Source organism: Momordica charantia (genome assembly GCF_013281855.1).
Source record: "Momordica charantia cultivar OHB3-1 chromosome 7 unlocalized genomic scaffold, Mcharantia_2.0 BLBB01000007.1, whole genome shotgun sequence".
Taxonomy (NCBI): Eukaryota; Viridiplantae; Streptophyta; class Magnoliopsida; order Cucurbitales; family Cucurbitaceae; genus Momordica; species Momordica charantia.
In genome coordinates this window covers 9035247-9050554 of record NW_028275165.1, presented here as the reverse complement: position 1 = coordinate 9050554, position 15308 = coordinate 9035247, and the positions used below count along the sequence as shown (strand labels likewise).

The 15308-nt window shown below is 38.0% G+C and overlaps 1 long non-coding RNA gene across 1 annotated transcript; it reads left to right on the top strand.

The window, feature by feature from the left end:
* The first annotated feature begins 8304 nt into the window (after positions 1-8304).
* LOC111023999 (uncharacterized) lies at positions 8305-14702 on the top strand. The gene is made up of 3 exons (XR_002603262.2): positions 8305-13411; positions 13537-13629; positions 14308-14702. It is a non-coding gene; the product is annotated as an uncharacterized LOC111023999 (long non-coding RNA).
* The last annotated feature ends 606 nt before the right edge of the window (positions 14703-15308 follow it).

Genomic DNA, 15308 nt, shown 5'->3' with positions numbered 1-15308 from the left:
TCATTCCACAAAGAGGTTGATAACTAATTTAGAACATAATTAAAGGAAAGTAAATGCACGAAAACCTAAAGAAAGTATTTTTCATTGAATTTAAATGAATAACTAAGTCGTACAATGAGTTCTAGCTTGACCCTCTTCTCTTTCGAGCGTGAGGGGAGTTGAAACTTTCTAAAGAACTTTAAAAGAACATAATGAACAAAGAACGGAAGTAAGAACTTTAATTAAAGTCAATACAAAAGGTAAAAGCGTGAAGAAGAAGGAAATGAACAACTGGAATATTAACATAAACCCTAAAAACGTGTTCTACAGCTAAAGAGCAACTAAAAGAAGATGAAATGAAGCTTGGAAAGGATGGATTTCTGATGGAGGGATGGCTTCCTTTTATGGCACCATAGGTTGGTTGAAACTCCCCTCCATTTTAGGTGGAAAACGGTTAAGATTCATCTAACCACCTCACTTGGACTTGGACTCACGGTTTTGAACATGTGGGAAATGCCCTCCTTGCCCTTCATTAATCAAAACGTGTGTTGTGCCAAAATTTTTTTCAAAATTGCACTAGGCACATTTCTTCCAAAAACAAATTTTTGTTATTTTCATCCAAGTTTGACTGCATTTTTCTCATATTTTTCATAAAGTACCATAGTTTTACTTTTATGCAGAAATAATCTATGCATGTTATACTTTAAGAATATGTGGTCCTTTTTGGCAAATAATAATGGGAAAGGGGTAAAAAAGGTGGTCAAACAGGACTACCGGCACATAGTTCTTCAGAAAAAAGTCAACCCTAACAGTGCTTGAGCGTGTAGGGGTGCTGGCGTGCGTGTACGGGCGGCAAGTCATGGGATGCAGATGTGGGCAGCTGGCAGCGAGCGTAGGGGACAGGCGCTGTGAGGTTAGCGGGTCGTTGGCGCGCACGGTTGGGGGCATGCTGTGAGGTTCTCGCGGCACATTGGCTTGCACAATAGGGGCGCGTGCGGGTAGGGACGTGCCCCTGGTGGCGCGTGCGTGCGGGTGGGTCCTGCACATGGCAAGATACATCCATAACATGGGTTCTGCACTTGGCTGCACCTCGATGAGACACCTATGTTGGATATTGGTGCCTTCATTCTCTTCCTCTTGTATGGAGCTAATACAGTGTTGCACATATTTCTCCATGGCTCTTTGAAGCTTTTTGGCACGAGCTCTCGTAATTGGTCCTTGAGGTAAGCTTGGTGGTTTTATGATCACATCAGCCCGTTTTAGTAGAGTCGAAATAGAGAGAGCTTTAACGATGGCTTTACAAAGGCGCCGGATCCCGATGGCTTTCCAGCCCTCTTTTATCAAAATTATTGGAAGATTATCGGGGATAAAACGGTGGCGAATTGCTTGGATATCCTAAGTGGTCGATGTTCGATAGAGCATTGGAATTCTACTCATATAGCTCTCATTCCTAAAGTGAAGAATCGTAGGGTTGTTTCTGATTATCGTCCTATCAGCTTATGCAATGTTTCTTTCAAGTTAGTTACAAAGATTCTAGCAAATGGAATCAAAGTTGTGTTGGGGAAGGTCATTTCAGAAAATCAGTATGCTTTTATCCCGGGTAGAGTGATCATGGATAATATTGTGATCAGTCACGAGTGCATCTATATGATGATAAAAAATAGGAAAGGCAAGGAAGGTATGGCGGCTCTCAAGCTCGATATGAGTAAGGCATTCGATAGGGTTGAGTGGAGCTTTCTAAGATTTATGATGTTTCAATTGGGCTTTCATGCGAAGTGGATATCATAATGATTTGTATTACCACTCTTTCCTTCTCGATCCTGATAAACGGAGAAGCCAAATGTTCCATTGAGCCTAGTAGAGGTCTCCGGTAAGGTTATCCCTTGTCCCCGTATCTTTTTCTCATTTGTGTGGAGGGATTATCGACTTTTATCCATCTGGCCCAAGCTATGGGTTTATTTTAGGTATCTCATTATTTCCTTACTGCCTAGCATTTCCCATCTTTTCTCTACATATGATAGCCTTGTTTTTTGCAAGGCGAAAATAACGGAGTTATATGTTATAAAAGATTTATTGTTGAAATATGATAAAACTTATGGGCAGCAGATAAACTTTGATAAATCAGCTGTGTGGTTTTCGCCGAACGTAAATGAGAACTGCCAAAATTATTTGTAGTCGGTGGTGGGTATGAAATTGGTCCAACATTTAGGGGATTATTTAGGTCTCCCATCCAGCCTTTCTCGTTGTAAGAGTAGGGATTTCAAAACTATAAAGGATAGGGTGTGGCGTTATGTCCAAGGTTAGAATTAGAGTTTCTTCTCCAGAGGAGGAAAAAAAGTGCTGATCAAGAGCGTTGCACGAGCTATTCTATCGTATGCCATGGGTTACTTTAAACTCCCAATGGTGTTTTTTTCGAAAATGACTCAAACTATGGCCCGCTTCTGGTGGGGTACAACTGATTCTAAGAGAAGAATTCACCGGGTTAGTTGGAACAAATTGTGTAGGCCAAAAGAGTTTGGTGGTGATGTGAACCAAGGAAGCACCATTGTCATGCCTCAAGGACCCATAACGAGATCAAGAGCCAAGAAGCTACAACAAGCTTTACTTTCTCATGTCCAATACTTGGTGAGCTCGGCTAGGGATGATCAAGAGAGAGATGGAACTTTTCAAGTCAATATCATCCAAGTAGAGCTTAAGGGAGGCGTTGCATTAAATGAACTTGAGTTCATTTAAAGGAGCTGAAGTTGAAGTGGAGTTTAACTCAAGTTGCATTCAATAAAGCCAAGTTCAATTCAAGGAACTCAAGTTGCATTAAATGAACTTAAGTGCATCTCAAGCTTCATTTATTGCAAGTCATCCATCAATTAATGGAACTACACTTCAAACTACTTCAAGTGAAGCTTCATTTATAATTGGGAGGTTACAAAGACTTTGAAGGGTGACCAAGACTTCAATTCTCGGATTTAAACCTCTTTTTATTATATTTTCAGTTTTAAACATTTCATTTATGTGTTTTAAGTTACATTTTAGCTAGTGGATGTTATGGCCATCATGTAATTGGGAGTTACAACCTTTCAAATGCCTTTAGGTTACTTTTAGGGTTGTTTTGGAGGCTATAAATAGCCTAGCTTGTTTCCTTTGAAAGACAGATTTTGATGATTGAATGAAGTTGCTATTTTGCTTCAAAAAGCCTAGAGCTTGTTTTTCTTTGCAATTTTTGAGTGTTAGATTTGCATGCTAGAATCATTCAAGTAGTCTTGATCAAGCTATTTGTGGAGTGGTTCGAATCTTGAGTTTAGAAACAAGTTTTCTCTACTCTTGATATTGATCATCAAGGTAAATCCGTTCTAACTTCTTCCTTGGGTTGACATCATCTCGATTTGGGGGTTTTAGCATTTGTGATCTAGGGGTTTGCATAACCATAAGGGTTTTTAGATCCAATTGACTATTGTTTTCTTATCAGTTAGTTGTGGAAATAAATCAAAACACAATTGATATGATTTATTACCAACATCTAGATTAACAAAAATAGGCAATTTCAACAACACAACTCAGATCTAGCATAATTTGGAAGTAAAAATGAAAAGAACAAAGAATAACACATGCTCTCGGGTATAGCAGTTTTCCAGAATAGAATGTCAACTTTCGAAGTTTTCACCCAGAAGCAAATTGAATCACAAGATATGAAATAAGACAAAGTTGTAGATAAGACAGAGATCTACAAACTCATAGAAGACAACAAGACGAAAAGAAGAATGGAAATGACACTTTTTTTGTATTTTAGATACGTGGACAGAATGTAACGAGATGAACAATAAGAACAAAAATTTCAAAACAAAGATCAAGAAGAGCAATACGAAAACGGAAACATATATCCGATCTAGAGTCTAGAGCTCTGATACCAAATGATAAGAAAACAATAGCCAATTGGATCTAAGAACCCTTATGGTTATGCAAACCCCTAGATCACAAGTGCTAAAACCCCCAAATCAAGATGATGTCAACCCAAGGAAGAAGTTAGAACGGATTCACCTTGATGATCAATATCAAGAGTAGAGAAAACTTGTTTCTAAACTCAAGATTCGAACCACTCCACAAGATAGCTTGATCAAGGCTACTTGAATGATTCTAGCATGCAATTCTAAAACACAAGAAATGCAAAGGAAAAGCTCATGGCTCAATAAGCTTAAATTTCATTATCTCAAAACTCAAATCTCCAATCTCAAATCTGTTTTTCCAAGGGAACAAGCTAGGCTATTTATAACCTCCAAAACAACCCTTCAAGTAATCTAAAAGAATTGTAAAGGTTGTAACTCCCTACTACATCAATACCATAACCACCACTAACACAAATAAAACTTAAAACACATAAATGAAATGTTTAAAACTGAAAATACAATTAAACATGCTTTAAATCCGAGAATGAAACTCCTCCACCATAAAACCAAGAGTTTGTAACCCTTCAAGAGTGAATGAACTGGAGTTTGAACTACTTTCAAGTACTTTGAAGTCTTGTTCATTTAATGCATCTTGAGTTCAACTTAGACTTCCATTAATGCAACTTGAGTTTGTAGTAAATGAAGTTGGACTTGTTCTTGACTTCATTCAATGCCATTTGAGGTTGCCATAAATGACACTAGAGTGCATTTAATGCAACTCCAATTTGTTGTCAACTTGGACATAGGATTCTCCAACAACTTCCTTTAATCTTTGAAGACTAAGACACTTTGGTTCATATCACGCCCTCTGGTTGGATAAATAATTAAGTGTTAATTATTTATTTGATTTATATATATATATTAATTATTAATTGGATTAATAATTAATAATTATTTATTAATTAATATGATTAATTAATAAAATAATTTTATATTTTAATTATTATATATATATTATATATATATATTATTAATATTAATAATATTAAACTCCCCTGCAAAATTGCAGGGGAGTGGGAGGTTAGTGTGACGTGGGGAGTTACCTCACGTCACTACTTTTGTTTTGTTTTTTTGCAGTTCTGCAAAATACAGAGAACAGAAGAAGAACACCCAAGGTTTTTTTTCTCTCAATCAAGCTCTTTCTCTCGATTTTTTCCCTCTCGTTCCAAAGGATTGCTCCCACCAGCACGATCCCAAGACCGAAGAGGATAACGAGGAAGACATAGTGGTGGTGTTCGAGGGAAACTCGTTGAAGAAACGTTCTTCAAAGGTGAAGTTTTCCCCTGTATTTCCTTCTTTCTATTTGGATTTTGTATCCCGAAAATCAGCAACGAAGATCTGCTTCCGCTCTGAAAATCACATCCCTTCATGCAGAGACTTAGAAAACAACATGCGAAAATTAAAAAAGAGAAAGAAAAATAAAAAGAGAGAGAATTTGACGAAGTAAGCACTGAGATGGTAATAGAACTGCCAAATACAATCTTATTGGCCGATCAAAGAGACATTGGAATGCGCGACTATGCGACCATTACTTTACAGAACGTAAATGCGGGCATTACAAATCCAATTCCATATGATGCCCAATTTGAATTCAAGCCGATGATGCTCCAAATGCTTAACACTATTGGCCAGTTTGCGGGACTCACACATGAGGATCCACATTCCCACCTTAAATATTTTATCCAACTGTCAAATGCTTTTAGATTACCAGGAATAGCTGACGATGCTTTAAGATAAAATTATTTCCTTTTTTCCCTTTGAGGTCAAGTGTTGGGACTTTCTCTACCTTTAAAAATACTAGAGACTCGTGCAAGCGCACACGGTCACAAGTAATACCGAAGTAATCCAAGGTTGAATCCTCAGGGACTTGTTGCTCTTCAAAATCAAGTAATGTCGTTAAATGGTTCAAATATGCCAGTGTGATTTAGGAAGAAAAATGTGATGAAATGTTGTCGTTTGGGGTTTTAACTAACAAGAAATTTAATAAAACTCAACCTCTTTCCCTCCTACCTTAGTGTTGATGCAAAACATGAAAAACACACTGTAACGCCCCAGAACGTCCCACACACTTCTAGGTCACGTTAACTACCCACCCTTCTAAACTTAACTCCAAACACGAGATAACAACTCCCTGTGAAATAATTATATAAAATAAAGCTTCAACTCTCATCAATTTACCAATGAATCAACCCTATAGAATATCAATCAAACATCATCCGTGGACAACCCCATGAGGCAACTTCATTATTCCAACTAGGCAAACTCAATGAATGGAAGAAAACTAAAATAAACACCTATTCCGAAATAAAGTAGACAACGAGTGGGAACCTCCCAATTATTCAAATAAGAACAAGTAGTTTATTGACCAAACCATAAAGTCTTAACCATCTAAACCTAAGCTAAGCAAAAGTAACTACGCAGCCTATGGTCCTCGCTCGTCATGTCTCCTCCGTTTCATCACCATGGTCGCCAACGAATCCTCCGCCTGAAACAATAATTGTAGGGGGGGTGAATATATAAAATATACTCCGTAAGTAGCCCTCACCAACAACACACAAACATCATGCTCAAACAAAAATCATGAAACATTCATAGTCATGCTCTTCATCACATTATGCAATCAAACATAGACACGCTCTATAAGATCCAGCGTAACCACAACCATGGACAATTTAGCTACCAACCTCGAGGCTTCCTAACATCTCAAGCACCTCTACGCTTATCACAGCTATCCTAGCTTTCTAAAACTAACCCTTTCAAGTAGAGTCGGCCCCTGACCATTTTTACCCAGAGTCCCGACACTGCTGCATCGACCCCCGACCATTTTTACCCAAGGTCCCGATGACTTCACCACCTATCGGCCCTTGACCATTTTTTTTACCCAAGACCCCAATAGTTTTCCTTCCAAAAGACTCCTCGCATCGACGCTCGACCATTTTTACCCGAGGCCTCGACACTCATCTTTATCCAACGTCGGTGTGTCGACCCTCGACCGTTTTTACCCGAGGCCTCGATACTCAATTAGTGACGTATCAGCCCCCGACCATTTATACCAGAGGCCCTGACACTCACCCATTTGCTTTCCCCAAGAATCCAACGTTCCTTTTCATAGCCAACTCCACATCAACCCCTAGCCTGCGAACATGGTCCGGAAATATGCTTCTATTACACCCACATCTTATAAGAAAAATAATATGACTCAGACCAGCACACTTGCGTCATAAAGAAACGTTTATATATGCTCAACCAGCACGCTCACATCATAAAGAAACATTTATATAAACTATACTCGCACGCCCACATCATAAGAAAGCATAATCGTAATAATTCCATTTTAACGTACATCCTTTGTAAATACACATCATCCACAACAATTCTCAGCAGTTCAACAAGGTAAAATTCCACCATTATCACTGACGAATATTCAACACTACACCCAGTATACAGATTAACACAACGAGAGTTACCTAGCACAATAGCGTATCAAAATCAATATTAAACATCACAAAACATCACATTAGAAACCAACTAACACAAATTAACGCACGCACATGCCCCTTATCTACTTACACACAACCGCGCCCCTAAGTTTTGCGTCGATCTCACACCTAGGCACTAAAACAGAAAAAAAACAGCAAGTTACATATGAAGGGATGTGAATCCCGGTGCGGAAGCGGACTTTCGTTGCTGATTTTCGGGATACAAAATCGAATTTTACAGAAGAAAAATACAGGGGAAATTCGAACATTTGAAGAACGTTTCTTCAACGAGTTTCCCTCGAACACCACCACTGTGTCTTCCTCGCTATCCTCTTCGGTCTTGGGATCGTGCTGGTGGGAGCAATCGTTTGGAACGAGAGGGAGAGCTTGAGAGAGTTCTTCTTGATCGAGAGAAAACAGGTTGGGTGTTCTTCTTCTATGTTCTGTGTTTTTGCAGAACTGCAAAAACAAAACAGAAGTGGTGACGTGGGGCAACTCCCCACGTCACACTAACCTCCCACTCCCCTGCAATTTTGCAGGGGAGTTTAATATTAGTAATAATATTAATAATATATATATATATATAAATAATTAATATATATAATAATTAAAATATAAAAATTTATTTATTAATTAATCATATTAATTAATAAATAATTATTAATTATTAATCCAATTAATAATTAATAATTAATATATATATATATAAATAATTAACACAAAAATAGAATCATATTCTATAACATTTCTCTCGTATAACCTATAGTTCTAATGTACATCTTATGCACATTACTTTTAAGCTATAGTTTTAATATGAATCTTATTCATATTAATTTTATTTGAATCTCATTCAAATAGTTTCTCTCATAATATATAGTTTTAATTTAGAATTAACTTTATATTATAATGTATCAATATACATATAATCCCTTAAGTAATTTGAACAATTCAAATTCTTCCAAAAACTTGATCCTCGTATTACCCGTTATGAGCTAGCAAGGGGACCTAATGGACCTACAGATCCGAAGCTCCAACGATGCAAGATTAATCGGTCAAACTCATTGACCGAGTTAATCTAGATTCGTTAACTACGGGTCATTCCACTAAAGACCCGCAATTGCACTATTCTCACTGCAGAATGTTTTCGTGTCCATGGATATATGACCATTAATGACGAGTCAATCCTTCAGGAGTGTTCGTAACTCAACTTGGGTCAAATTACCGTTTTACCCCTGAGTTACATCTTACTCCTTAAACACCACTGCTCCTCTAATGAACAATCCGGCTATGGTCCAACCAATAATCGGAAGTCCCTCTCGACCAATGAGAGGGTGGGGCCTCTTGTTCAAATCCTGGAGTCAGCATTTAAGGGAACACTCACCTACTTCCCTAAAGTCGGGGAGGAGTGAATTCCATCTTGTGAAGTTATGTTCCCAGCTCCCCACTCGGTCTCGTCCCCAAAATGGTAGGAATGTTGAGTCGGCGACTCGGGCCACTCTCACCCATACAGATCAAAGGACGAGCCCTCACGGGCAGGAGTCCATAACTCACTCAGGATTGAGAATGAGTTGCCTGGTGTTGTGCCTCTGCTTAATAGCAAGAGGGACGAGTGCAAGTGCACACTGTCACAAGTAATAATCTGGAAATATTCCAAGTTCGTCTCCACAGGGACTAGTTTTCTTTTAAAATTGATTTTGCAAATTGTTGGAATGAGCAATCGAGTTTGTGATAAAAATTGGTGAGATTGGTTGAACACGAAAAACACACGAAAATAATAGAATTTTGAAACCAACCCTCATACTACTGACTAATTCGAAGAGAATTGAATTACACCTATCAGAATCTCACACTAAATTTACTCTCTAATTGCAAACTGGTTCAACTCCTATTCCATACCGCTTTTGGTTTGTTTAGAAGATTAGGCCAGTATTTAAAACATGTCTGTAAAATACTAGAAGAATCCTAAGTAATTAAAACTCCAACTTACGTTTAATGGGTAAGAGAGTCTATCTCTAGGATCTTGTTTAAGTTCTTATGTCTAAGTAACTTCCCATTTTATCTTGATGAACTTCGTTGACTCTAACCTTTTCAGAATTAAACTCAACTGTTGTAATTTAAACAAGTGGCCAGCAAGTAAAATCAACTAGATTAATTAACTCAATCAAGATAAGCAATTTGAACGTAAACGCCGTGCTATCTGATAGATGTAATTAAAATGATGGGAACTAAGTCATTCATAAGAGGTCTGGAAAAACAAATTAGCTACTCATAAAAACATGAAAAATAGAAATAATAAGAAGTGGATTGAAATAAAATATCATATTAAATTTAAGAAGTAATTACAATAGCTAAATTAAAATCGAGAACCAAAATCTGAAGAAAATGATAACAACAAAAGGAATTGCAATAAAAATAATTCAAGGAATGTTGAGCAAAATTAAAGACAAAACAAATTCTAGAAATGTAAATTCTAGAGAGGAAACAAGCTGGAATTTTAAATGTCAAGTGAGATGCCTTTGAAGCTTGATGGAACTTGGTATTTATAAGCCAAACCTTGCAAGTTGGTGGAGAAAATCTTGGGTATTTGAGTGGAGGAGCTACAATGGGGCTTAACAGCATTTGGTTGCACGGATCAAGGGATGGGTTGAGATTTCTTCCAACTGCCCGGTCAACAAACGTCCTTATTTGTAGGTGGAGAATGCGCCAGGCGCATTGCTGAAGTTCTTGAGTGTTGGCGATGCGCCAGACGCATCGCTGCTAGCTTTTAAGATAGCCTCTGTGTCAGTAGGTGCATTGCTGCAGTAGGTGCATTGCTGCTTTTTCCTTCCTTTTTCCCTATAAAACATATATATTTCCTCATAATTCCATCTATTTATCCTCAACCAAGTGTACAAATCTTTCTTAAGAAATAGTCTCATTTATACCGGATTCAATGCATGAAACATACGTATTTAATTTCAGAAAACACTAAACATGCACAATTTGTAAACACTTTTTCTTAAAATTCAAGACTTATCACCTGGTCATCCTAAGAAATGGCAATCTATTAGTTAACGGTGTTACATCTAAAGATTGCCTATTTCGCGGTCCGGTCTTATACAAACTCAGGATACCCCCACTCGCATGTCTCAACACGAACGACCTGGATCGAGTCGTCTGTAACCTTTACAGAGTGGGCTGTATCCATAGTGTTGCCAGGATAAGGTACCCAGCCTTATCCATATACTATAGACCCTTTAGGTTATTCACGGGACATTATCCATTCATATATCAAGGGTATATCAAATATATACCCCGTATATCAACTATATACCCAGTATATACTGTCCCGATTACATCATAAATAACTTTGGATGTTTAGTTTATTGGATTTAGGACAATGCAAAGCTATGATTCAACAATAAATTTATTGAATAAAACTTTATTAAATAGACATTTGTTTTACAAAATACAAACTACGAGTTTAGGGCAACACACCCAACAACATATACGATTCAGCCTTCGAAATCAATTTTAAGAGGGTTCAAATGACTCATTACCACAAAATCGACTTCGTATAGATGTGGGTAACTTAGATCTAGCTCGCTAAGGTGTGGGTAGCCTAAATCGGGCTTCGAACGGATGTGGGTAAGCCCAAATGCCACTGAAACGCTGCTGTCCACGAGTTGCAGCAGAGGAGACGCACCAAATCAGCTACCGAACACTGTTGTACACGAGCCTGGGTGATGAAAGAGTGTTGTTTGGACCCGAAGCCATCAGGAGTCGTTCCCAAATGACGATCTGTCACGAATGAATGGAAAACCACTCGATCTGCTACGAGATCTGTGTAGGATGTCGAAATGGCTACTGGTCATGGGTTCAGGCCGCCAGGTTTCTTATTCGTTGAACGCACGCCACCGGGGAGATGTCGCAAATCGCCACCTTTCGTGGAGGGTTGCTGCTGAACACTGTGGGATCTTGCCGGAGTTACTCGAAGACACAAGAAATCGAAGTGCAGGGGAGGAGCAATGCCGGATCTGCACGTAGACGGAGGAGCAACACCTTATCGCTGGGTTAATTGTACCGTGTTGCTGTCGTCGTCGGGGACTCGTCGGAGGAACTATGCGCCGCCACGAAGTAATGTCGTTCGCTGCCGATCCGAGGAGCCGCCGCTGGAGACGCTGTACGGAGGGCTCGCCATTGATGGGGGAGTTGGCCGCCGATATCGTCGGTTGCCGGAGGAAGAGAGGAAGAGAAGGGGGCGGGCGGTTAGGGCAAGGGGAGGAAGAAAGAGATGGAAACCTAATGTGTTTTTCTTTTTTTTCTTTTATTAATTTTCTTTTCCTTTGTTTTAAAACCAAACCAACCCAATAAAAGCCCAACATAACCAAGCCCAAGAGAAAAAGAAACCCATCCCAACTTAAAATAAAACCAATCACGTGGAACTCGATATATATAAATTTAATTAAAGTTTAATTTAAAATTAAATGAAAATCTCCTGATTCGAGACTAACTAACCTGAGGGACTCGGGGCGTTACACACACTATGTTGGGGAATCGCACCACGCGCAATTCCTTACTTTTATTGGGATTCGAGTTCCACTCTTTCACTACCGCTTTTGGTTTCTGTAGAGGCTAGGGTAACATACAATCATATGCCTATGTGTCATTACAATCCTAGAGAATATCTACCAACTCACTTGCATTATGGGTCGGAGGGCCTATGTCTTGGACCATGTTTTATGCTCTTATGCCTAAGTCACATCCCATTTTGGTTTTCTATTATTTTACCTAACTCACCTTTCCCAAGGTTGGGTTTTGGTGTATAAATCAATTTCCCACCGGCCGAATGGAAAAAAGATGTCAAGAGAAGTTTTTAGAAACCAATCCAAAAAAGTGTCAGGTGCAATCTGGCCAAAATCCTGATCATGTCGAAAATCAAATCATTTTGACGGATACTTAGGCTATAACCAGATCATGATTCCACTGAAGGGCCAGGAGAAAACAACTTTCACATGCCCTTATAGAACATTCTCATTCCGTCGAATGTCGTACGGTTTGTGTAACGCACCTACTACGTTCCAGCGGTGTATGATGGCAATTTTTTCTAACATTATTGAAAATGTGATTGAAATTTTTATGGATGACTTTTCGGTATTTGGGGAGTCTTTTGAGAATTGTCTTAAAAATCTTGAAAAAGTTTTGGAGAGATGTGAAAAAACAAACCTTGTTTTAAATTGGGAGAAATGTTATTTCATGGTAAAAGAAGGTATTGTTTTGGGTCACAAAATTTCAAACAAAGGAATGGAAGTAGATCGAGCTAAAATTGAGTTAATTTCAAAACTTCCACCACCCTCGTCAGTTAAAGGTATTCGAAGTTTTTTCGGCCATGCTGGATTTTATCATCGTTTTATCAAAGACTTTGTTAAAATATCAAAACCTTTATGCCGTATTTTTGAAATTGAGAGGCCATTTGAATTTGATGAAGAATGCATGAATTCATTTGAGACTCTTAGGAAGGTATTAAGTTCAGCACCTATCATAGTAGAACATGACTGAAATATACCATTTGAGGTAATGTGTGACGTGAGTGACTTTGCATTAGGAGCCATGTTAGGGTAGAGAAAAAAATAAAATTTTGCATCTAGTTTACTATGCCAGTAAGACTTTAGCTGCAACACAGCTTAACTATACTACCACAGAGAAAGAACTGTTAGTTGTTGTGTTTGCCTTTGAAAAATTTAGATCATATTTGATAGGTTATAAAGTTATTGTTTTTACTGATCATTCTGCTTTGAAGTATTTGTTTGCTAAGAAAGACACGAAGCCAAGGTTGATTCGGTGGATTTTACTTCTTCAAGAATTCGACTTAGAGATTCGAGATATGGAAGGTACAGAGAAACAGGTGGCAGACCATTTGTCTCGATTGGAATCCACTGACCTAAACACCCATCAGCAATCAAGGAATACTTCATCGATGAGCACATCCTTTGTATTGATAACATCCCATGGTGTGCAGATATTGCTAACTTTTTGGTAAGTCACATATTTCCTTATGAGTTTAACTCACAACAGTTAAAAAAATTTTTACATGATGCTAAGCATTATAGGTGGGATTAGCCGTATCTTTACAAGTTAGGTCCTGATAATATCTTACGCAGGTTGTAGCTGACAAGGAACAAGCAAAAATCCTGGAAGCATGCCATACATCCTCGTATGGTGCGAACTTTGTTGGTCGAAAAACTGCAACAAAGGTATTACAGAGTGGGTTCTTTTGGCCCATCTTATTTTGAGATGTCCACCAGTTTGTCATGTATGTGATAAGTGTCAACGGGTAGGTAATATTTTCGAAAAAAATGAAATGCCTCTAAACCCCATTTTAGAAGTAGAAATTTTCGACGTATGGGCCATTGACTTTATGGGATCGTTCCCAGCATCGTTTGGTAAAATTTACATTTTGTTAGCCATCGACTATGTGTCTAAATGCATAGAAGCCATAGCAACTTCAGTAAATGATGCTATAATTGTTATTCAATTTCTGCAAAAAAATATTTTTACTCGCTATGGTACTCCAAGATGTCTAATTAGTGACGAGGGAACGTATTTTGTAAATGGGGCGGTAGGTAAGGTGTCAGCAAAATATAATGTCCAACATAAGACTACTGCTGCGTACCACCCACCAACAAATGCTATGGTTGAAGTTTCTAATAGGAAAATTAAATCTATCCTAGAAAAAATGGTCAATACAAATAGGAAAGATTGAGCGATTAAATTAGATGATTCCCTATGGGCATATCAGACTGCTTTCAAGACCCCTTTTGGTACGTCTCCTTTTCGTTTAGTATTCGGTAAGGCTTGTCATTTTCGTGTAGAATTAGAATATAAAGCATATTCGGCCACTAAAAAACTAAATTTTTACTTTAACGTTGTAGGTGAAGAATCTCATTATGAAATTATTATCTATTATACATTTGGGGTGGGCCAACTCTTCATTGGGGTCTCGTATAACACCTACCACCGGACACAGAGCTGTGATCAGAACCCGTGACCAAGAATGCCTTTGGTGGCACCTCATCCGAATGTGGCGTATGGAATGGAAAATAAATGTGCCTACATCGATCGTTTTTCTTGGACATAAAGAAGGATCGCCCTCTCCTTAGTAATATTACTCATGTGGGCCACAAGCAATAATTTAGCACAAATAAAACATCGTTACACTCTGTTGGTTTAATAGTTTCTCCTCTTCTCATGGTTCACTTGACGCCGGGCACACATAGCTCGTAAAAAACATGGTAAATTTCTAACTACTCACTAGCATAGATGTTATATTCATTCCACTAAAACCCGCACAACTGATAAAGTTGATTTATGGTGGGATCAGAAGGGACTCGATGGCCGCGAATATATGACGTCGATCCCCCTTTACAATATTGGCGTAAAATTCACGCACAATATTGCTCCACAGATATAAATCGGCGGCCGCTTTTGAAATAAAAATAATATGGATCAAAGTTTTCATAGAATTCATCTACAAAATTTACTCTTTTCAAGTTCAATATTTCTTTGTCGAAGGACATCCACTTGTGTTGGTAGAGAGACATAAACGTAGTTGATTTGAAATTATGCAAATACGCAATTTCTTGAATAACTCATGAAAACCGTACAACAACAGGGTATATTCACAACAAAAAACAAGACAAATAAATCAATTATATTCCCACAAAATTAAAGAGAAACGCATCAAGATTAGGTAGGAAATACAAAATCAAGAAAGCATGATATTATGAAAAGCATTTTCGACAATTAAAGCACAGCATCAACAACATAAATAGAGGAAGTATGATGAAAATAATGAATAGAATTATAATGAAATGACAAACAAATATATATAATTGAACAAAAATACAGTAAAGGGAAATAATAAACTAAACCC